Below are 25,266 nucleotides of genomic sequence, written 5' to 3' on the forward strand. Positions count from 1 at the left end.
CATGTTGACCCTTCCCTCCAACCCCTCCCTTCTGAGGAACTGTGGCTTTGACCAGCTCGGATCCTCTGGGAGAGGGTTTTACTGAGCAATGGCTGGGTGCCGGCCTGCTGCCCGGAACGTTTGCGCGACCGCGCTGCTGCTCGTGCCCAGAGACTGTGGCTGGGTGCCAGCCCACCCCAGAAAAAGTTCGTGTGATCTTTTAGCAGCAACATTTCAGGGTTTATGGAAATTCACAACACACATCTATCACCAGACCTCCCCCTTAACTTCCTTGTTCCAACACCAGCAAATGTGGTTGTTCTCCGGGATCCACTGGGACCTTGGCCTGTGGGGTGGCTGCACAGCCTCTACCAAATGTCCTGCCAGCAGGGAAACTGCCACTCCCCATGTGGCTGTGGACTCCTCAGACCTCGCTCTCCTCTCCACTCCTGGGGATTCGCCCTTCCCACCGGAGCAGTGCCAGGTATTGAGCTGCGGAGTTTTAGACTCTTCCTCTGTTTATAGAGTCTTAATGGAATTTAAACAGCTCTCCTTCCTCCTTTCTCCCTATTTTGTTCAGTCCCTGTGGCTGTTTCCACTTTTCCACTTTCTCTCCAGTCACCCCACACTCCCCCCAAGTCTCCGTCCTCTCTCCACAAGCGGAAAACAGTTCCCTGCCCTCCTCGGTTTCTCTCTCCCCCAGTTTACCTCTCCGTGCTGGGTACCTGCTGAGTTTTGTGGTTCAGGTTGTGCAGATTGTTGTGTTAATCCTCTGTTCAGTTTTCTAGGTGTGCAAGTTGGTTCAGTGTTGGTCTGGCTGCATTTCAAGGATGAGAGAGGCAAAAAAACCCTTCCATGCTGTTCCACCATCTTGGCCCCTCCTCAGTATGATACATTTTAAATCTGTTTGTTGGTGAACATATGGATTACTTTAACTCTTCGGTTATTGTGAATAATGCTGCTCTAACATTTTACACAAGTTTTTGCGTAGATATTTGTTTTCATGTCTCCTGTTTATATACCTAGGAATGGAATTGCTGGGTCATATGATAACTCTATGTATATCTTTTTGAGAAACTGCCAAACTGTCGTCCAACGCCCCTGCACTGTTCTACATTCCCACCAGCAATGCATGAGGGAATTTCTCCGTATCCTCTCCAATATCTGCGGTTGTCTATCTTTTTGATTATAGTTACCTTAGTGAGTGTGAAGTAATACCTCATTGTGGTTTTGATTTGAATTTCTCTAAAGACTTGTGATATTGGCCATATTTCAGGTGCTCATTGGCCATGTGTATAGCTTCCTTAGAGATACTGTTCAGATCTTTAGCCATTTATAAAATTCGGTTATATGTCTTTTTATTATTGAGTTGTACCTCTTTAGGTACAAATCTCTTATCAGATATATGGTTTGAAAATATTTTCTATCATTTGTGTTTTCATTTTCTTTGTAGCATCCTTTGAATTCAAAGGTTTTAATTTTGGTGAAGTCCAAATGATCATTATTTTTAATTTTATTGTTTGCTTTTGATGTCATATCTAAGAAAATATACTCAAAGGCATGAAGATTTACACCTCTGACTTATTTTTAGAGTTTTATGATTTTAGGTTTTACATTTAGATATTTTATCTGTTTTGGGTTAATTTTTTTGTATATTGGGTAAGGTAGTTGTCCAATTTCATTCTTTGTATGTTACTATCTAGTGGTGCCCCATTGAAAAGACTCTTTTTTTTCCTCACTGAATTATTTTGGTACCTTTATCAAAATCAGCTGACCATAAATGCGTGTGTTTATTTCTGGACTTTCAGTTCTATTCCATCGGTCTATATCTCTCATTATACACATCATCATTGCTTTTTGCTCTCACATCTCTGTCTTGGGTTAATTTTTTTTCTTCAAAGCATCTCCAGTAATGCTTTATTTTTTTATTAAAATGTTTTCTTAATGTTTGTTTATTTTTTGAAAGGGGGGGGAGGGCAGAGAGAGAGGGAGACACAGAATCCGAAGCAGGTTCCAGGCTCTGAGCTCTCAGCACAGAGCCCAACGGGGGACTCAAATCCATGAACCTCGAGATCATGACCTGAGCTGAAGTCAGACGCTTAACCAACTGAGCTACCCAGGTGCCCTTCCAGTAATGCTTTAAGTGATAGTTTGTGGCTAATGAATTTTTGTGACCCCACGAGTGTGATAATGTGTTTATTTGCTCTTACACCTTGGTTGGGTTTAGAAATATTTGTATTCTGACCTTTGAAATGTCTGCTTCACTGTCATCTTTCATTCACAGTTACTAAAGAAAAGTCCGATGTCCATATGATTCTGTTTCTTAGTTGATGATCTGTTTTTATTTTTTCTCTCTTTTTGAAAGACATCAGGATTTTCTCTGTGCATTTGGTGTACTGAAATTTTTACAGTAATGTGTAGTGAGATTCATTTTTTATTCACTTTGCCTTTTAGTCTGAGGGTTTTTTTTTTGTTTGTTTGTTCTGGAATATTTCTTTTTACAACTGCATTGAGTGTTTTCTCTCTTCCATTCTCTCTCTTCTCTCTTTCAGGCACTCTCATTTTCAAATATTTGAATTTTTCGATCTGGCCTAAAAATGAAATGGAAAAATTAACCAATAGCCATGCTAGAGATAGAAGGGACAACCTTGGTAGGCCAAGAGCTATGAGAAAGCCGAGACATACCAAACAGATGTTCTGAGATGAACATACAGGAGGAAAATACTGCCCAAGACATGTATAGGGGAAGAGTGCTAGCAAGGCAGAAGTGGCTCCAGATGTGTCCCTAATCAGAGGGGGGACTGAGAAGACACAGGAGAGGATACTAGGTTGAGAAACAGCTCCAAGAAGAGGCAGGAAGCAGTCAAGTAGCAAATGACAAAATTGTTATCCTCCAGAAGAAACTGTGAATGTGGAGGCTTGGCTCAGACTGGCATGAAGTCCCCTGGTAGTCAGCCATCACCTAAGAGTAACAGGGAGCTTCATGCACCAAACTAGTAATGGCTTTACCTATGGCAGTATATTCCACTCTCTGATGTCTCCAAGAAGAGGTTTTGACAAAAAGATAAATCATTTCACAGACAAACTAGTGACAAAGCTCAAAGTAGGAAACCAACACTAAACATTTAGGGGAGAAATCACCAACAAAGAAAAAGGCTTCTAACTCTATCAACAGAGTGAATAGAACAAATAGAACCAGACTTTACAATAAGTTCTATCACATATCTTTAAACACTTCAGGGAGACGTGAATGATACCATGTCCATAAGAGAGAAAAAATAAAGACTTTAGAAAATACAAATGTGATGTTGGGAAACAAAAGACTTTAGTAGATGAGAAGAATAACAGAATCCAAGACCAGATGAGGGGTAAGCTAGTGAACTAGAAAATCAGGTCAAAGCATTTTCTCAGAATGTAGCCCAAAGGACATTAAAAAAAAAAAAGTAGAACTGGACTTTACCTTCCCCACCCCTCGTTTTTAGTGATATGCAGTTGGGAGGAGGCAGTTCATTCCACAATCTTGTTTCCCTCCAATCTAACTGAAAAACCTGTTCTGGGGGACACAGAGATTTTCCCTGAGATCAAAAAGAAAAATTATCAGAGAATTATGTAGTAATGTGAACTATGGAAATAAGATATATTCTATTCAATCTGACTACATAATTTCCAAAAATAACACACCAATTTAACAGATAGCTGTTGACTGCCTTCTGTATGCCACATGCTGTGATAGGTTTCCTGGAAATAATGGTGAATAAGAAAATCTTGGCATTTTTGGAACTCTCAGCAGAATCCAATGGTTTGAGAAAACAGTAAGATATTTCCATCACTCAGCGTCCTATTACTAATAACCAACATTTGCATTGAAATTTATAGATTATAAAGTGCTTTTTAATACAAGCGCATTTTGGTTAATTCTCACTACAACCTAAGATATAGGAATATTTTTGTGGTTTTTCATCATTATACCATTTTACAATGAGAAAACAGTTGGACTATTTCCCCCCAAGTGCCAAAATATAAATTATTACAGATTATATCTAGATTATTAAACAACACACGAAAGGTGGTATTAGTGGCATAAGGCAGAGACACAACTCAAATTCCAGAGTCCAAATCTTGAAATCTTCCCACCATTTTACTGGTCTGGATTTATGTTGCAAAGTTAACTGAACCTCTCTGATCTTCAGATTCCTGATCTAAAAATGGAGGAGGGGGATGATGGTTATAGTCATAATCCTTAATATTTCTTCAAATCTAACATTTTATGAGCCTACCTTGAATTGTGCCTCCATCGATAGATTAACTTTTGATAAATACTCCAGACTCTTACTTGTATTATTGAAATTGTGATGAGAGCCAGCTATTCTATGGTCTATGTCTTCGTTTATTGCCGTACTTTATTGCAATGATACATTTGCTAGAATGATCTTGCTTTTCCTACCCCAAGTGGGATATTATTGAAATCACAAAATACAAAATATGGAGAGATAATTTTTTATGAGGCCATCTTTTCTCTAACAGAGGAGCACTAAGAAGTCGGGTTTTGTTCTGGCCTGATTTGATAGCTGGTATAGCTCAGAAGGATATGTCACATAATATACCATATAATTATGTTCTTGAGGTAACATAATCTGAAATATTTTCTATATAATTGTCCCAATTTTATGACTAGACGAGGGGATGATTTTAGTATCTATTACTTTTATACAAATATAAAACTTTTTTTTTTTTTACACACATAGCCAAAGAGATTGTTCAAGTTACAGTACCAGTGATAGTTATATTCTGATATTTGACATGGGAGTAGGATATTTTTGAACTAGATGGTTGTAGGTGCATAAAAAGTAGTTGTTCTAACAAAATGTGGACCCAGGGGCACCTGGGTGGTTCCGTGGGTTGAGTGTCTGACTTTGACTCTGGTTATGATCTCACAATTCATGAGTTCAGTCACCCATCAGGCTCTGTGCTGACAGCTTGGAGCCTGGGGCCTGCTTCATATTCTGTATCTCCCTCTCCTGCCCCTCCCCCACCCCCTCTCTCTCTCTCAAAAAAAAAAAATAAACCTAAAAATTTTTTAAAAAGGGAAAATAGAACCAACTGCATATACTGATTTGTTAAAAATATTTTTTTTTCTTTTGAGTAATCTCTACACCCCACGTGGGACTTGAGCTCATGACCCTAAGATCAAAAGTCATGTGGTCTACCAATCAGGTAGAGCCAACCAGGTGTCCCTGGAAACTCTTATTTAATACTCCAAATAATCCACAAGATAATGATATTACCTTTAGTTTTTGAAGAAGGAAACAGAAGCTCAAAGAGGTCGGGTCTGTTGCCCAAGCTCTGAATACCAGTACACAGTAATTGATGACAGTGTCCGATCAGGTCTGTTGGATTCCAAAGTCTGTCTTCCTACTTGTGATCAACTTATTGATTTCCTTTGCTTAAATAAAGTGCCAGAGAATTGTGCAGAAATCTTGAAGTTTTTAAATTTTGATAGAGAATTTTCCTGAGGTGAAACCAAGATCTTCAGGTGTCTGACCCAATAATTGACCTGGCAGGCAAAACTGCTTCGTGAAAGTCTCAGTCTGGAGACCCAAGAGACGCAAATGATAAGGATCTGCTGTTCATTTTTGACAGAGATGAAAATATTTTAAATTTTCATTCAAAGAAATGAGACTTTGTGACCAACTGTCCCTAAATGGAAGGGAACTCACAGGAGGACCAGTTCCCTTAACTCTTTATTTAAAATAAGCCTGGATAAGACGCCATTTATTCAATTATAGTTCTTTGTTTCCCACTTCTGCTAACTCAAGCAAGAGGGAATATACTGGAAAAATGCTCAGTAGATCACAGGGTAACAAGCCATTGGAAGACCAGGGCAACAAGCACTTTGTGGGCACCTAGGAATGAATGACCTCTGACCGTCTTTCCTTTGATGCATCACTGACCAAGTTGAAAAGCCCTTGGAGAATCTGATTAGACCGGCTTGGATCATGTCCCTAGGACTTGGCTCTGAGAGGAATTTTCTTTCTTTCTTTCTTTTTTAAATTAATAATTAATTTATTAAGAAAAAAACTTTTTACATTTATTTATTTTTGAGAGACAGAGACAGAGCACAAGTCAGGGAGGGGCAGAGAGAGGAGACACAGAATCTGAAGGAGGCTCCAGGCTCTGAGCTGTCAGCACAGAGCCCAACACGGGGCGAGAACCCACAAACTGTGACATCATGACCTGAGCCGAAGTCGGACACTTAACCAACTGAGCCACCCGGTTGCCCCAATAATTTATTTATTTTTTAATTTACATCCAAGTTAGTTAGCATATAGTGCAACAATGATTTCAGGAGGACATTCCTTAATGCCCTTTACCCATTTAGCCCATCCCCCATCCCACAACCCCTCCAACAACCCTCTGTTTGTTCTCCGTATTTAAGAGTCTCTTATGTTTTGTCCCCCTCCCTGATATATTATTTTCGCTTCCCTCCCCTTCATCTGTTTTGTAGCTGAGAGGAATTTTCTTGCTGAAGTCATATGTGATGGACAATATAGATGCATTAGGCTTGGAAGTATAAAAGCTCCTTTATTTAGAATCCCATGGTCTGTGTGCAGTGGGGGAATATTTATACCATTTTTCTCTAAAAGGAAATCAAATGATCTCAGAAAGAAGGGATGCTCGACTAAGGGGGCCTCCCCCTGCCCTCCCCAAAGATCTGTTACAACGTATACTTCTAAAATTTTTTTCTTTTAGAATAAGTTTAGATTTACAAAAAGTTATAAAAACAGTACAGAGAGTTCCCCTGTAATATTTATCTGGCTTCCCTCAATGGTAATATCCCATAGAACCATAACACATCATTATAGTAAGGAAATTGCCATTGGTAAAATAGTGTTAAATGGACTACAGGCATTATTCTGATTTTGCCAGTTTTTACATGTCCCAATTTCCTCTTCCTATAAGGACCCCAGTCATTATTGGATTAGGGTGCACCCTAATGACTCATTTTTAAAAAAAAATTTTTTTTTAACATTTATTTATTTTTGAGACAGAGAGAGACAGAGCATGAACGGGGGAGGGGCAGAGAGAGAGGGAGACGCAGAATTGGAAACAGGCTCCAGGCTCTGAGCCGTCAGCCCAGAGCCCGACGCAGGGCTCGAACTCATGGACCACGAGATTGTGACCTGAGCCGAAGTCCGATGCTCAACCGACTGAGCCACCCAGGCGCCCCCCTAATGACTCATTTTAATTCAATCACCTATTCAAAGAGTTTATTCCCCAAATAATCAACATTCTGAGGTACATATGAATTTTGGGTAGACACATTTGGTCCCAACTTATAATTTGGTCTCATTAATGAACTGTCTTTCACTGCATCAATCTTAGTTCTCAAATAGTGCTTGCCAATAACTTGCGGGGTAACCCTCTTCTTATTTCTTTTCATATATGTTTAGGCTATTTTCATGTGTCTATTCCTCAATTTAGAAACTAATTTTGGAAATATGGTTACATTTATAATATTAGGTTTCTGAGTCTGTAACATTATATATTTTTAGAGATTTTATCTACGTATATAATGGATTTTTTTTTTTTGCTTTTATGAATGAAGTATACTTTCAATTATATTATTCTGAAATGTAGATGAGACAATAGGAAAGCTTTTTCTTTCTTTCAGTGTGTTGAGATTTTGAGTTGAAGTCAGTTCTCTCTAGGAAGGCTGTAACAATTTGTGCTTCCACTGGTAGTGTTTCAAAGTGCCTATTTCCCAACATCAGACCATAAATGTGGAGGGCTCAAGCTCACGAAACATGAGATCATGACCTGAGCTGAAGTTGGATGCTTCACCGGCTGAGCCACGCCGGCGCCCCTCACATGTTCTATTTTTAAAATAGATTTAAAAAAAAAAAATTTTTTTTTTTTAACGTTTATTTATTTTTTTTGGGACAGAGAGAGACAGAGCATGAACGGGGGAGGGGCAGAGAGAGAGGGAGACACAGAATCGGAAACAGGCTCCAGGCTCCGAGCCACCAGCCCAGAGCCCGACGCGGGGCTCGAACTCATGGACCGCGAGATCGTGACCTGGCTGAAGTCGGCCGCTTAACCGACTGCGCCACCCAGGCGCCCCTAAAATAGATTTTAAAGAGCTCTTTAGCTATTAAGAATATTAACCCATTGTCCATTGTAAGTAGTATTTCGCAGCATCTCTTTCCTCAGAACAGGTTTTCACCTCTGAGGCTCAGAATGAAAGATATTTGTTCCTCGCAATTCCACTTTTGTCACTAGCTTGTGGTGTCTCTACCATGAACTCCAGTGGCAGTTAGCACACCCCTTCCCTATGAATAGCACATTTGCCATCTTTTGGGAAAAAAGTTACTGATGTTTTTTGAGATAGTTGTCCTGTGCTTTCTTTTAGTAAACAAAATTTATCTCAAAGCAGAAATGAATCTCCCGGGCAAGTTATCAATGCTTAAATAAACAGTGTTAGCTTTGTCCAAAAAAAACATTTGGTTTATAGATCTTACTTATTTTGGTATGTTCTAAGGTTCTGAGCAGTCAGATAAATGAACATGTAGCTTCAAATATCTTCAGAATCTGATGCCAATCCATTCTATTAGGAATTATATTCTCTAGCTCTCAAAGAAGGTAAGTTTTAGGGTTTTTTCTATGTTATTAAATTTACGTCAGATAATCTAACGTTACAGTGGCTAGGAAAAGACGTAATCAGACCAGTGCCTCACATATTGTGTTACAATCACATAAAGTGAAAGAACATTTGTCTCTTATGAAATGATGTTGAGCCATGAATGTGGGATATATTGTGTGCATAGTGGTTGGTGTCTCCAAGGACTTGATATGTGGCTCCCAGATTTTCAGAGCTCATAAATTATGATGACAATCTTTCACAGTAGGAGAATTTTTAGATTATTGAGGGATGATAGCCAAGCAACTCTTTAACTATATTAAATAAGTCAATATCTTATCTACATTTTGTTTGTTTATTTGCTTTAATGTTTCTTTGTTTATTCAGGTAAGGTTATCACATGTCATTCTTAAAAACTCAGATTTTAGATTTATGGTTGTAAATAACTTAATGTTGTGTGGGAATTTAAAATTGTTTTGAAAATACATAACAAGATGTAGATGAGTTTTGGCTTTTAAGTTTCACTGCACCACGAAAAAAAGGGATATTAGTCAAATTGGACAACTTCTAAAGATACGAACCTTTAAAAATAAAACTTTTTCCGTTATATGACATTGAAACAATTTACTATCTATTGTGAAGTTATATATTTGGGATGGCAGTTATATTCCACAAATGTTCACAATCTGCATAATCTTCAAAGCAAAGCAAATTCTTTTGAGGGGATATTATTCTTAAATTTGATTGTTAGAGAATATCACTGTACTAACAAGGTTTACTGGGGTGGATCTCCCATGGCCATTTAAGTTTTTGTCCCTTATGAAATGTGTTGGGTGAAATTTTTCTGCATCACTGATTAACTCTTGATACTAGTTTTTTAATCCCTGAGTTTAAACATTAAGTAATTTTTTTTCTTCCCAAATTTCCCTCATATCTGAAAAGGCTCCAGAAGAAATAAGCAGGACTTTAGAGTAGATAGATGATAAGTATTAAACATAGACCAGTATTTATTTGACTTAAAAAAAATGACTCACTGAAACAAAGGCTGAACCATATAAATTTCATTCCCATGTTTAAAAAAATGGTTGAAACTGGCATTTTCATATCATTCGATCTAAAATCTTTGTGAGGTTATTGACAAAAATTTGTGATAGAGAATTGTGTAGTCTTCCCCTTATCTTAAGATCTATGTTTTAAAATATTTTTTCTATGTTACAGTAATACAGGCACCTTCTAAAAAACATTGCAAAATTTTGCAAGCTGTTTTTTTCCATAAAAGTTTTTACAGATTTATTTTTATGCTCTGTCCTGTCTCCCCAAATTAGATTGTAATTAGTTAAGCTATACCTCATTGTCTAGGCCTTAGTAATTCTCCAAATCATTTGACCGTAAATATGGCCCACTCTGCGGTGTCTGGAGTGCAGTAGGCACTCAGTTAATATTTGTTGATGGTCCTGATTATGGTTTTATGACATATGGTAAAGCTAACTTAAGCTTTTGTCAATAAAATCTGGGTTCAGGTTACTTTGACCTTTTTAGTTTTTCTAAATATTCTCTTTGATGTAGATGAAATGACCCACAGAAACACTTCTTGACCCTGAAGGCTTTTTCCCTTTCTGCATTTCTGAACTCTAAATTTAAGAAGTATTTTACAATCCTTACACGCAGACATAATCCGTGCTTTTGGTTTTTGCTTTGATGAAATTTGTGCCCACAAATATTCCTTCTTTTTTTTTTTTTTTCAACGTTTTTTATTATTTAATTTTGGGACAGAGAGAGACAGAGCATGAACGGGCGAGGGGCAGAGAGAGAGGGAGACACAGAATCGGAAACAGGCTCCAGGCTCTGAGCCATCAGCCCAGAGCCCAACGCGGGGCTCGAACTCACGGACCGTGAGATCGTGACCTGGTTGAAGTCGGACGCTTAACCGACTGCGCCACCCAGGCGCCCCGACAAATATTCCTTCTTTAATAAAAATAGGTAACCCCCAGTATTGAACAAAGCTCTATATCAAAACAAAATTTTTTAATGTTTATTTATTATTTTGAGAGAGAGACAGAGTGTGAGCAGGGGAGGGGCAGAGAGAGAGGGAGACACAGACTCTGAAGCAGGCTCCAGGCTCTGAGCTGTCAGCACAGAGCCCAGCACGGGGCTCGACTCATGAACTGTGAGATTGTGACCTGAGCCTAAATCAGTTGCCACCCAGGTGCCCCTATGTATTTTTTAGTGTTTATTTATTTTTGAGAGACAGAGAGGGAGGAGGAGGGGCAGAGAGAGAGGGGCCAGAATTCAAAGTACGCTCCAAGCTCCAAGCTGCCAGCACAGAGCCTGACATGGGGATCAAACTCATGAACCTCGAGATCATGACCTGAGCCAAAGTCGGACGCTTAACCGACTGAGCTACTCAGGTGCCCCCACAAAGCTCTATTCTAAAGACTGTTGTTCATTTCAATGAGCAGATAACATTGCTTCGTTTTCCCTTCCATGAAGAAGTTAGATGCCAATATTAGATATATATTTTAAATAATATATGCTTCTATTTAAAAATTGTTTTTAAAAATAATAGTAGATGTCATATAGTAAGCCCCTACTACTTCATGGGCACTGTACTAAGTGCATTAAAATTATTGTCTCATTTAATCCTCATATAATCCTGAAAGGAAGGAATATTATTTTCACTTTACACTTAAGGAAACTGGGCTTAAAGCACTTATGTCTAACTAAGATCAAAGAGTTAGAAAAGCAGCCATGCCTGCATCTAAATCCAGTTCAAATGTGCATAGACAAGCCAGCAAAAGCTTTCCTGAAGATAGCCAGCTCAGGGCTTACCAAGGAGAAGCCTAGGGAACATGAACTAGGAAATGCTAAGCCAAACATTGACCAGTAAGTGGGGATACGAGAACCCCAGACCCTTTCAGTCCCAGTGGCAAGCCTCTCCTACATAGAATCAGCCAGCAACTTCCCCTTTTTCTGGTTCCATTGTTGATCCTGCAAACTTCCATTCATAAGGTTTCCTATTTGGTTTTCCCAATGCCATTGTCCTAGACCTTTTTACCATTGAGTTTTTCTCATGGCTAAGGAATAAATTGGTATTTGGGTTTATCTGTAGGACTCGGTGAATCAGCCTGTGAAAGAAGGCTCCAATCCCTAGCTGTAGGCAAGATCTGGGGGTTAGAACCTTGATAGGAGTAATTCATCAAAACAAATGTCTTGACCAACACTCCAACTTCACCAAGAACTTTCTATTCAAGAAAAACAGTCTGAAGGTTTATAGTATGAATCTCAACTAAGTTAAAAAAAAAGAATAGAAAAGAATGTATATGATACATACATCAGGTCATAATGTTTACTCCTGAAATTTATAGCAGATTATGGCTGATAATCAAACCAAATTAAGGAGGCAACAGATAGAAAGCAAACAGGAATTATTAGGCATAATTTGCCTTTAAAGTGACACATTACTATTCACAGTTGCTTGTGGGAAAAATGTATCTAATATGGCAAAAAGGTAAGAGAATTGCTAGCATTTATCTATATACAGTAAAACCTTGGTTTGCGAGCATAATTTGTTCTGGAAACATGCTTGTAATCCAAAACACTTATATTTCACCATAAGAAATAATGGAAACTCAGATGATTCATTCAACAACCCAAAAGTATTCATATAAAAATGATTACAATACTGTAATATAATACAAAATAATAAAGAAAATACAAAATATAAAAAATAAACAAATTAACTTGCACTTACCTTTGAAAACCTTTGTGGCTGGTGTGAGAGAGACAAGAGAGAAGAGGGTTATTGTGTAGGATGATTTTCACTATCACTAACAGAATCACTGCTATCTGTCGGCTCAGTGGAATATTTTTCTGCACAGGGACCATTGTATATACTTGCACGGATGTTGACTACAGTACAGTATTAATAAACTCTTGTCGTATACTGTATTTAATATAATGAACTAAGGCAGCAGAGGAAAGGGTCTCTATCTGCAGGCAGTCTGATCTAGAATGAGGCAAAGCATTCCTAAGCTTACTCTTGTATGGAAAAGCAAAGGACTGTCCATAAGTGCTTTGAAGTGACAAAAAATACACGAGAGCCAGTTGTGGGCACCTCCCAATGTTCTGAAAAATCACTGATTTCTGCCTGAGACCCAACATCTGAGCATGGCAGACAATCACCCACAATCCGGCAGAGAGAGAGAGAGAGAGAGAGAGAGAGAGAGAGAGAGAGAGACAGAGGAACCATTGGTTCAGTTGTGATCATGTGATGCTCAGCATTGCACACTACTTGTATTGCAATGCATTTCTGGTTTATCAAATTAAAAGTTATTAGAAACATTTGCTTGTCTTATGAAACACAGATCCAAGGTTATACTGTACAATAGATCCATCTTATAATAGACATGTCTATATCGTCATCAGTTTAGCACTTTAAAGTTCAGTAATTCCAGAGAAATCAGAATGGATATCAGGTCTATACAGTTGCCTTGTAGGTGAAATGAACACATCTGTTCTAAGGGAAGATGTAAAATTCCCAAAATTCTGCACAGGACTTTATGACTTCCTCTGGCAATTTCAGTGAACATAGCATAGCTTAGACATGGTGAAATAGCATAATTTGTGTTTGTGTTTCCCACTCTTTGTGTTTCTAACTCTTAATTTTGTTATTCATGATTTTGTGGCAAGTTCAGTACAATGATTAGCCACTGTATGGTTCAATGGCCAAGGTTCGAGGTGGACAGATCTATGTTCTGACTCCATTTCTGCTACTGTTAGAGTGGGGCTCTGGGCAGAGTACTTGCCCTTTCAAGCCTCGGTTTTCTTATCTTCAATAACTCATTTATGGGGTTGTTGAGGGCATTAAATGAAAAACATAAAATTCATCAGAACATAATTTTGAACAAAATTGGTAAGGCACAGGAGAATGTATGCAGTGGGAAATCAGTTACAAAAATTTGAAGACAGGCAGAGGTAAACAATATTTTGTTTAGAAATGCAAAATCTATGAAAAAAATAAAGAAAAAAAGCAAAGGATAGAAGCTAGTGGTTACCTGGCCAGCGAGGAACAAAATAGGGGAACAAAAAAAATAGGCTTTGCGTATTTTGGAAATGTTTCAGTTCTTTAGCTGAGCGGACTCAATAAGTTTCGTATTTTGGGTTATCTTTTTACTGTTTTAAGTTAAAAAACATGCATATAATTTGGATCTTTTGTATGTATATTTCACTCACAATAAATATTTATAAATACAACTGAGACGGATAGAACACACACACACACACACACACACACACACACACACACACACACACACACTGGTAAGCCCCAATACTCTGCTTCATTTCTGAATAGCTATTTCTAGCGGTTTGTAGGACAGTGGTTTTAAATCTTGGCTGCACATTAGATACTCCTGGGGAGCTTTAACATATCTACTAATGCTCGGGTTCCACCCCCAAATATTCTGATTTAATTGATTTGGGTTTGGGCCCAGGCATCGATATTTTGTACAAAAGCTTCCCAGGTGATTCTAATGTGAAATTAAAATTAACCAATAGTGGAATTACTTTATAAGAATTGGTGCAATAGACGCTAATTAAACTAGCTCAACTTTTGAGATTAAAAAAGAAAGCACCCATGTAGATATCATGGGAAAAACCATAACTTCGTTGGACTTTCTTATAAAGATTTTGCAGCTTAGTGTTGCTTCTGTTTTGAAGTATATATTCGGGGGATTAGGGTGGCAAGTGGAGAGCTGCTGTATAATGAGACCATGCCTTGCAACAGTGTCTCCAGATGAAAGATAAGTGCAGGCTAAAGTCTAGCTGGCTCCCCAAAATGTGTCTCCCCAATGTGTGTCTCCTGGTGTGGGGTTGCTTCCATTGGGAGGAAGTAGTGCTTTTTCCTATTAGCACAAAGGTTCCAAAGGTGCTTACTTTGGTCCCATAGGCATGGCTTTCATTTTAGTCCTTAAAGTTACTGCTGAATGTCACAAAATATTCCTCGAGACACAAATAAATATTCAAAATAGGTATGGACACAGCCTGTATGGTGTAGGTGCCAACCAACTAGCAGGGATGTGGCCAGTGGCCCATGAGCAGGGCCCAGGGTATCTCCCCCACCACCCATCTACCACCCTGTTAGCAGGGTGCCAGGTGCTAACCCTTTAGCGGTTGGGTGGAGTTAGATGGGAGGGGCCACGGCAGCTGGGGTGGCACAAAAGGGCACTAAAGGGGCTTGAGTTCATGGTTCTTCAACAACCGGTGTGGATTTATTTTGATATTTTAACAACCTACATGGCTTTCCTGGTGTGTACAGGGTAGTTATTAGCTCCGCCTACTACTCGTCACAGAACTCCAAGTTATACCATTGCTTTCACCAACAACACTGCTTTACTTCCAGTTCTGGGAAATAATAGTCATAGTGAACACTTCTTGAGAACCGATTGTTTCATTTCATCCTCATACCAACCCTTGGGATAAGCACAATTAAAAAAAATATTTATTTATTTTGAGAGAGAGAGATAGAGAGTGAGGTGGGGGGGGGGTGGGCAGAGAGAGAGGGAACGAGAGAATTCCAAGCAGGCTCCACAATGTCAGGGCAGAGACCAATGGGGGACTTGAACCTATGAACTGTGAGATCATGACCTGAGCCGAAACCAAGAGTTGGGTGCTTAATGGACTGAGCCACTCAGGCACCCCTGGAGCATGACTTTGAAGAGGGAGGAAGCAGATAAATAACTTGCCCCCAGTCCACAGTTGGGAAGTGAAAGAACCAGACTTCAAACCCTGATCTGTCTGAGTCTTGAGCTGAGCTTGGAGTTGGTGCCATATTGTTTAGGAATGCTGCTGCCAGTTGTCCCTGCCTCCTCATCTTTCGCTTCTGCATCAGCGAATCCATGGGTCCTGAGGTGAAATGCAGACAGAGAAGGCTGCAGGTGAGTGAGGCGACAGCAGCCAGTACTTGGAGAAATTCTACTCCCTCAGTGGAGCAGCCCTTGGTACTCAGGGTACAGGAAATAGAAATGAGTAACAATGGCAACACTTCTCAGTTTCTGTTCAAAATTAGTTGCAAAGAATAGATTTAAAAGTCTTTAGCATGTATTTGGAAAACAAAGACTTTTGTTTATGAAAAAAAAATGTGGAGTGTTCCCATCCTTCTCTGGAAAATTCTTGTTAAACTTTTGTGCAGCTAGTAAATGAAGTCATTGTTTATTCTATGTAATGGAAAGCATGCCTGAAGTGTGAGTCAGGAAACCTGGTGTTAGGAATGGTTCAGTCCCCAATTCACCGACACCGGCCAAGTCTCAAACTACCTGAACCTCATGATTCTCCTCCATTAAACACAGAGTTTGGGCTGGTCTACTGGCAAGGCAACCAGACTGCATGCTCTTGGGCACATTCTCTCACCTATTTGAGCTTCAGTTTCCTTTTTGGTGATTTATTCAATTATAATTCAATTTATTCAATGTTGCAACACAACGAGAGCATTTTATACGGTGTCTGGGACACATGGGGCCAAAATTGTGTCTCTACTACAGGAAGGAGTTGGTTTAGAAATTAATTTTAGTTATTTAATGAAGAGCCTGTGGCTCATCACATGGGTTGGGTACTTCAAAATTAGAATAAATACATTCCTATTTATCTAGTCGTCACTTTTATTTCAAGACCTTTCCTTCTGTTGTGACGGAGAGTTCTGGACAATAGTCTATGTCAGCACTTTCTTGGCTCAGGAGGATCAGTAAGAACTGGACTAATACAGACTTACACTCTGCTCCCTCCAAAGGGTCGGTGCCTTTGATTTCCAGTTTTTTCACATTAACTGCACATAATGACTGAAGCATTAGTGCAGTTTCTTTGGGTTATTAATCATTGACAGGAAAATTAGGTTCGTTCTCCTTTGTTCAGTTCCTTTCATTTCCTGTTAGAGCTTTCACTGTGTCCCTGGAACGGTGTGAGGTCTAAGAGTGGCCTCAAAAAGTATGGTCTTATATTCAAGGGGATGGCAATCTTGTGGGAACAAAAAGCCTTCCACGTGGAACAATTAGGGAAGAAGAACAGATGACAAAAGAGCAAAATATAACAGAAGTTTGGACTGTATGTGCTTTATGACTGTGGTCTAAAACAAATCACCAATTCTTCCAGATTGTGAAGAAGTAAGACTCTGAAAGAATAGGCGACCTAAAAGTGACACGAATGAAAAGGGAACTCGGAGCATGTAAATTTTCATTGACGCCCTTTTGTTTAGTGTGGACTTCCCTTTGTTGGTGGTTGCCTCAGACACTGATTTTTAGAGATGTCCTTTCTGAGAAGCATCCCGAATGCGTTTTAGCGGTTTCCCCACTGCCCTTTGGTTTAGAGTCTTTGATACCACGCCATTTGCATCACACTCTTGATAGGTGAGCAAAGGTAAGCATAATTTAAAGGTCAACCCCCCCAACCCCCCGCCTCCTCCCCACCGGGAGATTAAAATGGTGATTTAGAATGGAGGGAATATAGATCCCATGGAGAAGACCGTGTTTATTTTAGACTGTAGGCCACGCTGAAAACTCACATTACCACCAGATGAGGTGAACACTGCTTTAACCAATTACTGGGAGAAGATCAGCCTTCTGTATGAGTGAAAACAAGGACACCATTACCATAGTTTCAAGTAAGTCAACTTGGAGAACTTAAGTAGTACTGATATCGTCATGGTTTCTAAATGATCTACTATTAAACCCAGTAGCTTATTGGAAAATGATCACCAAGAAGGAACCATTACAAATGTATCAGGTTATGATAAGGACAAAGCTTTAGATAACATGAGAAGGTAATGTTTCTTTAGGCAGAAAAGTGCCAGGCACATATTTATCTTTGACAGCCTGACCTGCTCAAATCCTTGCTCTCCAGCCCATCTGATAAAGGTCAACGACTGAACACCCAAACAAGTTCATACACACAGCACCTGCCTGACAAAAACAGTGAAATTCTTTTTCTCAACCCACATTGCACCATTTTCTTAATGTTTGGAAAACAATAAGCTGAACTTCTCTCTCCTGTGTATAATTTTTTATTTTCTTTTTTTCATATTAGAGACCAATCGGTGTTCTGAGCATCACTGAAGATGAATGTGATATGCCTGGTTTTTTCTGCCTTCAGCCTTTTTTTTCAAACACCTCTAACAAAACTCTCTCATTTCTAAGTTAAGAAGAAAATAGGAAAGGAAAACTATGAATTGTCTTTAAAATGGTCTTAGGAAGAAAAGGGATACCTCTCATGATTGTTTTATTATTACGAAGAGTTTGAGTTTACAAAGTAATAAGCATTTCCCAAATTACTGCCTTCGACTGTAAAATAGGTACAATTTTAGGTAGAAAACATGCCAAATCTAACTGCTAAAAGACTTGGAGTCTTGAAAATGTTTTTTGTAGCATTACTATTGTTATTATGAACAGAAATAGCAGTGATAAAAATCAAATCAAGTTTTGTGAACACCCACAATTCCATTTGTGTGAGTGTGTGGGGGTAGTTTAGAAGGAGCAGAATTAATGTTCTTCCCTGCTCACAGCTGTGTCCTGCACAGTTGCTCTCATGATCTCATTTTCCTGGCTGGGAGCCCCCTCTATTAAACAAGAAAACGAGGTGTGTGTGTGTGTGTATGGGGGGCGGGGTGGTCAGAGACATAGCAGGGTAGCAGGGAATTGGACACGAACTCAAGCGTCTTCCAGTCCACTGATTTCTTAAGTGACTTGTTTTTTAGAAGTTTCTTTCATGACATAAATCACTGTTAACGTCATCATTAAACTGGCCTCAGAGAGATTTTGTTTTAAACGGACAATGCGGTTAGAAAATCCTGAGTTCTGAACTGGGAAGCACAGGACTCCAGAGCCAGAAGCCACAGGACTCCAGAGCCGGAAGGTGGCCGGAAGCCACCTGCGCAGGCGCAGCTCCCCATGGTTGGGGCCCCGGGTTTGCCTGCTCTTTGCGTGGTCCGCTCCCGTCTGCACAACGGTTTACTCATGGCAGCTTTTGCCTCTTCTCGCTCTTCTCTCGGTCTGCCTCGAGCTTACTGGGAGTAAATATTGACAGTTTATTTTATATTCAGGGTGAACTTTGCTTTTTTTGGGCAATCAAATATTTGGCAATCAAATATTGATCTAGTGCCCCTTCTTTTTATCGACGCCGTAGTTGGAGGTGAAGGGGCTGGGGAGGGGGTGACGGCCAGCTGGTCACAGTGACAGGGATGGCTAGCCCCACCGTCATCTCAGCAGGCCAGCTCTAGTTTTTCCACTATTCCGTGCAGCTATTAAAATGTCTTCTTTTTAAAAATACGTCTTCCCTCCCTTTTCCAGTGGCAAGACTTAAAAGGTTTCACCTACTTCAAAAATAAATGATTCCCAAATCACCGCAGACCACTAACATAAAATGTTTTATCACATTTCCAAAAGCAGAATGGCATATTAAGAAGCGATTTCATTCTTATCCACATTCTCTTTTAGGGATATTGAGACATTATCTCAAATTATCACTCCAAAGAGGCAGAGGCAAGAATTTTACACCATCTCACTTCTCAGATCATTTTAGTTATTTTATTTCAATTCCTCCAAATCTCTTGGACAGTTATTTCCTTCTATATTTTTCTTGTATCACTTAAAAATTATATTTTACTTTGTCAGAGTCTAAAGAATTGCATTGAAAAACTAAGAAATTATTGAAAAAGAATTCCATTAGCACAACTGTAGTGATCAGAAGAAATTGGCTAATTTCACTGTCTTTCTTTGGGCTTTTCATAGAAAATTGTTGAAATGTATCAGCCCTAAGCAACTGGCATTCTGAAATTGATTTCAAGTTGTAGAGGGGAAGAAAAGCTACATCGAAAAAAATTAAATCTTAGGTTTGGAGATACTAAAAAAAAAAGAAAAAAAAAGTCCCATGCCCAGATGATCCCAAATACAGGCCCTCTGGTTGAGAAGTGAGATAAAGAAACCACAAAGCTGGTGTGGAAGGAGAGACACATTCTTCCTTTAACTGTTATTTTATTGAAGCTTTTTGGTTGAGAGTATTTTTGGGTTCATAATCTCAACTACTTCTGTAGAGAAACGTGCATGTTCCTGCTCTCCTGAGGAAGCAATGATCACGTTCCCAGTGGATGAGTATGACAGAGGCACACACTGCCCCTGGACAACTTGTCTCCCGCATCCGACCTCTGCTGGTCTTGCCAGGCCTACTGCAGTCTTCAACGTAATCTAGCTCTATAATCTTTGAGTTCCTTGAAAGTGCTGGGACTCCTGGTCTTCACGCATCTATTTCTTTGGCTAGAACATGTCCACTGTGAAGCTGACCTTCACTTGGCCATTCCCACCCAGTCTGATGAGGTCTTCACCTCCCCTCGCTCAAGAGACACATGTTTGGAGGTGTTTGTGGAGTGGTCGTTGCGCATGCTGGAGGAAGAAGGCTCTGTTATTCCTCTCTGTGTACCTCAACTCAGCAAAGTGTCTTTAACTCTTTGTGTAAGGATTGCAATGTGCTCATGGGAATACATGGAGGCTGGATGGGACAGGCTGGGGGAAAGGTAGGAAAGGAGGAAGGGAATAGAAGACAGGCGGAAAAGATGGAAGAGTAGTTGGAGTGTCATAGGAATTCAGAGGTAGAAGAGATTTAGAGGGTGGGAAATGGAACTAGAATCAGAAACAGTGTGGAAGACAAAAGTTCATGGAATTGCTACCTGGCCCACATCTCACTAGCTAGCTAGAACCTTCCCCCCTCCCTTTTGCTGACTTGTCTCTGCTCACCCTTTACTTCCACATGCTTTTCTTTCTCAACGTTTATTTATTTTTGGGACAGAGAGAGACAGAGCATGAACGGGCGAGGGGCAGAGAGAGAGGGAGACACAGAATCGGAAACAGGCTCCAGGCTCCGAGCCATCAGCCCAGAGCTGACGCGGGGCTCGAACTCACGGACCGCGAGATCGTGACCTGGCTGAAGTCGGACGCTTAACCGACTGCGCCACCCAGGCGCCCCGGCTTTTCTTTCTCAAGGAGGCTGTATGTTCTCATAGAAATCTCTGATTCATATATCAGAACACTTGTCAACAGTTTATTGAAATTGCTTTTTGTTAGCTTTCCTGTTAGACAACGTCATGAAGGGTCCATCTTTTTTTTTTTTTTTTTCCATGATGACACTAGCACTTAGCATTGTAATGGCTGTCCATAATAAATAACTAAATATTTGTTGAAAGTCTAGCACTTTGGGCAAGTCATTTCAGGTTTCTGGGCTGTAGGGTCCTCATCTGCACTATGAAGGACTTGGTCAGGTTGATACATAAACGCCCCAGCCCAGCACTAGTCTACTATGACTTTGCACCTACATGGTACCCAAGGAGACAGGGATGTTGTCTGTGAAGACCCAGAAGATCTTATAATGCAAACTGTGACTTCCTGGGAGACTGTTTATACAGGCAGGACCTTGGATAGGCCAGGGCGGGGGTTGTTCAGAATGAAGGGTAGGACCAGTTTTCATTATGAGAGAGAGGAAGAGAGCAATGAGCCATTTCTATGGAAAGACCAAGTTGTCCATACATCTATTGTGGACGTGAAGATATGTTGACGAGCTTTGGCAAGTTTACTGCAAAGACAAGCCTGATCCTACAGTGGTAAGAGAGAATGATCCAGAAAAGGAGAGAGCAATGGATTATATCCACACACATCTATTACTGTATGTATATAGTCATTTGGCAAGCAAATATTATTGAATGTATTCTTGGGCAAGGTGCTAAGGGGATAAAGATAAATCAGACTTCAAGGATGATGAAGAAAGGATGGGGAAGAAAGGCATATGCACACTGAAAATACAGCAAAGAAGATGTTAACTGGGATAAGATAGGTACTCCACTTTTCTGCAAGTCTTCCCCACTTGGTTTTCCTGTGTACTAAGGATTCAAAAGGAAAGAAATGTTACTTCCTGCCCCACGGTACTCCTGCCATAGAACAAGTGATATTTGAGCTTGGCCTTTGAGAATGGCAGGATTTGGGTATTTAGAGATTGGAGGTAGCATCCCAAGTGGAGAGAAGACCAAGGACAGTGGAAAAGCACCTGGCATGTCTGGGAATGGTGGGAGTTCCATTCGGCTCTAGCAGGCTACATGAAGCTGTCTCATGGCAAATTGGTTTGGAAAGACAGGTTGTGACCAGGCTGAAGTCATTTGGACTTGGATCTGTGGAAAGTGTGGGATCAGAGCAGATATCTGAGCATGGTGTTGGCTGCAGCCGGGCCTCAGATTCACAGCAGTGGTGGGTAAGCTGGGGCTGAGATGGGACCTGTGTGGAAACAATTACACTGAGCTCTGGGTGGGGGTGCCGACTTCTGGAAATGGGGCCATGCTGGTGGAGAGGGGAAGGAGAATGGTTAAATCTGGGCTGCAGAGGAACCACAGGAGGAGTGAGTCCTACCATGGAGAAAGTATTCACCAATATGAAATTGACAGAGGACTTGAGGAAGGTAGAGAAGAAGAGGAACATGATGACATCCCTGAGAAGATTGCTTGAGGAACTTGAGACAGAAGTCTGACTCCAGAGAGAGGAGGGACACTTGGCAAGTCCCGGGGCACCGAGTCTGGACTAAGAGGGAAGACTTCCACACTAGGATGTTTGGGTTGGGATGTTGGGTTGCCACTTGATAGCTGTGAACTTGGGCAAGTTCTTAACTACTTGTGCCTCAGTTTCCTTATCTGTAAGATAGGGATAACAATAGTAACCACCTGATGGGGTTATTGTGAGACTTAAATGAGTTAATAAACATAAAGCTTTCGAAACAGAGCTTGGCCTGTAATAAGCACTGCGTGTGTTTGTCATCATTAGGATGCTTGTTAAAAAGTTTAGTGAAGACAAGTATAAATGGGACTGGTTGGAGTGAGTAGCAGAATTGAGGGAACATTATTTCTTTTAATTAGTGGGAGATCTTTAAGCATGTTTAAAGTTGAGGGGAAGGACACATGGGAGAGGGAAGAAATGGGAGCAAGAGAAGAGGGTTTGCTGGAGGTAAATTAGAGTAAGTACGTGGGGGTAAACCTAGTCCCAGAGGGAGGACAAATGGCCTCGCTTTGCACTTGGAATAAAATCTAGGCTCTTTACCTGGGCCTCTGAAGCCCCCTAGGAATTGCCTCCTATGTGCTTTCTGGCTACAATTGCTTTGTTCTCCCTGCAGGAACCTCCCTTAGGGGCAGTTTCCCTTTCTAGTTTCAGTTACCTGGGTCAACTGCAGTCTGATCCCGAGGCAGATGACCCTCCTCCTGACCAGGTGTCAGGTCAATAGCTGTGCCAAAACACCTACGTCATTTCCTGACATCATGTCACATCGTAGACATTTTATCATGTATCCTCGCAAGAAGAAGGGAGAGTGCAGTACAGTAAGATAACGGTGAGAGAGAGAGACCACATTCACAGAACTTTTATTTTGGTATATTGTTATAATTGTTCTATTTCGCTATGAATTATCATTGTTAATCTCTTACTTTATAAACTTTATCATAGGAATTTAAGTATAAGATAGACTATTTAAGGTTTGGTAATATGCGTGGTTTCCAGCATCTTCTGGGGGTTTTGGAAAGTATCCCCGCAGATACAGGGGATAGCTGTATTGCCTTTTACATTTCTTGCATTTTCTCAGCCCTGCAGAGATTGTTCTCAGCTGTCTCAGTGCTCTAGCTAATTTATTTCTGCACAGTAACCTTCCTTCGAATCCTTACTTGGTGGCTGCTCTGTTATTGTTAGCTCTCTCTCTCTCTCTCTCTTTATTTATTTATTTATTAATTATTTTTTTAATTTGTTTTTAAAATTTACATCCAAGTTAGTTAGCATATAGTGCAACAATGATTTCAGGGGTAGATTCCTTAATGCCCCTACCCATTTAGCCCATTCCCCCCACAACCCCTCCAGTAACCCTCTGTTTGTTCTCCATATTTCAGAGTCTCTTAAATTTTGTCCCCCCTCATGTTTTTATATTATTTTTGCTTCTCTTCCGTGTGTTCATTTGTTTTGTATCTTAAAGTCCTCATATGAGCAAAATCATATGATATTTGTCTTTCTCCGACTGACCAATTCCATTTAGCATTATACCCTCTAGTTCCATCCATATAGTTGCAAATGGCAAGATTTCATTCTTTTTGATTGGCAAGTAATACTCCATTATATATATACCACATCTTCTTTATCCGTTCATCCATCAGTGGACATTTGGGCTCTTTCCATACTTTGGCTATTGTTGATAGTGCTGCGATTTATAGCATGGACCCCCATGCTATAAAGGGGGTGTATATGCCCCTTTGAAACAGTGCACCTGTATCTCTTGGATAAATACCTAGTAGGCAATTGCTGGGTCATAGGGTCGTTCTTTTTTTAAATTTTTTGAGGAACCTCCATACTGTTTTCCAGAGTGGCTGCACCAGTTTGCATTCCTACCATCAGTACAAAAGATCCTCTTTTTCTGCATCCTCACCAACATCTGTCGTTGCCTGAGTTGTTAATGTCAGCCATTCTGACTGGTGTGAGGTGGTATCTCATTGTGGTTTTGGTTTGTATTTCCCTGATGATGAGTGATGTGGAGCATTTTTTCATGTGTCGGTTGGCCATCTGGACATCTTCTTTGGAGAAGTGTCTATTCATGTCTTTTGCCCATTTCTTCACTGGATTATTTGTTTTTTGGGTATTGAGTTTGATAAATCTTTACAGATTTTGGATACTAACCCTTTATCTGATATGTCATTTGCAAATATCTTCTCCCATTCTGTTGGTTGCCTTTTAGTTTTGCTGATTGTTTCCTTCGCTGTGCAGAAGCTTTTTATTTTGATGAGGTCCCAGTAGTTCATTTTTGCTTTTGTTTCCCTTGCCTCTGAAGAGGTGTTGAGTAAGAAGTTGCTGTGGCCAAGATCAAAGAGGTTTTTGCCTGCTTTCTCCTTGAGGATTTTGATGGCTTCCTGCCTTACATGAAGGTGTTTCATCCATTTTGTGTATCTTTTTGTGTCTGGTGTAAGAAAGTGGTCCAGGTTCATTCTTCTGCACGTTGCTGTCCAGTTTTCCCAGCACCACTTGCTGAAGAGACTGTCTTTATTCCATTGGATATTATTTCCTGCTTTGTCAAAGATTAGTTGGCCATATGTTTGTGGTTCCATTTCTGGGTTCTGTATTCTGTTCCATTGATCTGAGTGTTTGTTCTTGTGCCAGTACCATACTGTCTTGATGATTATAGCTTTGTAATACAGCTTGAAGTCTGGGTTAGCTCTCTCTTTAAATTTGTGAAGACCTTCCCTAAGCATCCAATCCAGAGCAGCCATCCAGTGCCTATCCCATTACTCACTTTCCATCTCTATATTGAGTTTATCACCGCCTGATGTTTTCCTGTTTATTTATTTATGGGTTCATTGTCTGCTGTCTGAACTGGGTATGGGCTTTGCTGGGGAAGGACCCCTTACATTTTGTCATGATGACTTTCTTCTACACACGGTGGAAAAACAGCGAAGTGTTTGTCAAATGAATGAATAAATATTTCTCTAATATATGAGAAAAATGGAAAGCAAGTGTAGGTGAAGAGGACATCTTTTGAAGTAGAGAGAGAGGAAGTTGAGGAAATGGAGCCATATTACCTTTCTTTGTCTCTAATCATGAAGTAAAATAATA

General features: G+C 40.1%; 1 protein-coding gene across 2 annotated transcripts in view; it reads left to right on the forward strand.

The window, feature by feature from the left end:
• The first annotated feature begins 362 nt into the window (after nt 1–362).
• The window catches only part of ESR1 (estrogen receptor 1), a 450,613-nt gene continuing 425,709 nt past the window's right edge, over nt 363–25,266 (forward strand). Inside the window, exon 1 of one of the 2 annotated variants that reach the window (XM_086708141.1) lies at nt 363–463. The gene's annotated coding sequence lies outside the window, so the exon portion shown is untranslated. Of the gene's footprint in view, nt 464–8,481; nt 8,620–25,266 lie in introns of those variants that run through there. The other variant, XM_086708139.1, reaches the window with a different exon arrangement.

This window comes from Puma concolor, chromosome B2, assembly GCF_028749965.1.
Source record: "Puma concolor isolate L17-30 chromosome B2, mPumCon1.1.hap2, whole genome shotgun sequence".
Taxonomy (NCBI): domain Eukaryota; kingdom Metazoa; phylum Chordata; class Mammalia; order Carnivora; family Felidae; genus Puma; species Puma concolor.